The 578-nt window shown below is 40.1% G+C and overlaps 1 pseudogene; it reads left to right on the forward strand.

Moving 5' to 3' along the window:
* Nucleotides 1-207: 207 nt before the first annotated feature.
* On the forward strand, nt 208-578 carry LOC123933723 (annotated as a pseudogene).

Genomic DNA, 578 nt, shown 5'->3' on the forward strand with positions numbered 1-578 from the left:
GGGAGGACCTGTGTCTGTTAGAGCCAGGGTGAGATGAGGAGAAAATTCTTCCCTGCTGCTCAGATAATCAAAAGTTTTGGCTGGACCTTTGAGTACGCACCAAGAGAGTGAGCAGCCAGACAAAAAGCACAGGCTAAGGCACTGAAATGGATTAATAAGGAATTTAGTGACTTGACCCATGACTCACCAGCACAACATTCTGCAGGTCTGGTTTGAGATTGCATGTTTCATTGGCAAGCAACAATTGTGGGACCTAATAACAGCTCATATCAAGGAAGTACATCCTTTTTAACAATTAAATTTCCTGCAGATTACCCCTTCAAATCACCTAAGATTGCATTTGCAACAAGAATTTATCATCCAAATATTAATAGTAATGGCAGCATTTGTCTTGATATTCTAAGGGCACAATGGTTTCCTGCTGTAACTATTTCTAAAGTTCTTTTACCCATTTGTTCATTGTTGTGTGATCCAAACCCTGATGACCCCTAGTACCAGAGATTGCATGGATCCATAAAACAGACAGATAGAAGTACAACAGAATATCTTGGTAATGGATTCAGAACTATGCCATGTGA

Source organism: Meles meles, chromosome 2 (assembly GCF_922984935.1).
Source record: "Meles meles chromosome 2, mMelMel3.1 paternal haplotype, whole genome shotgun sequence".
Taxonomy (NCBI): Eukaryota; Metazoa; Chordata; class Mammalia; order Carnivora; family Mustelidae; genus Meles; species Meles meles.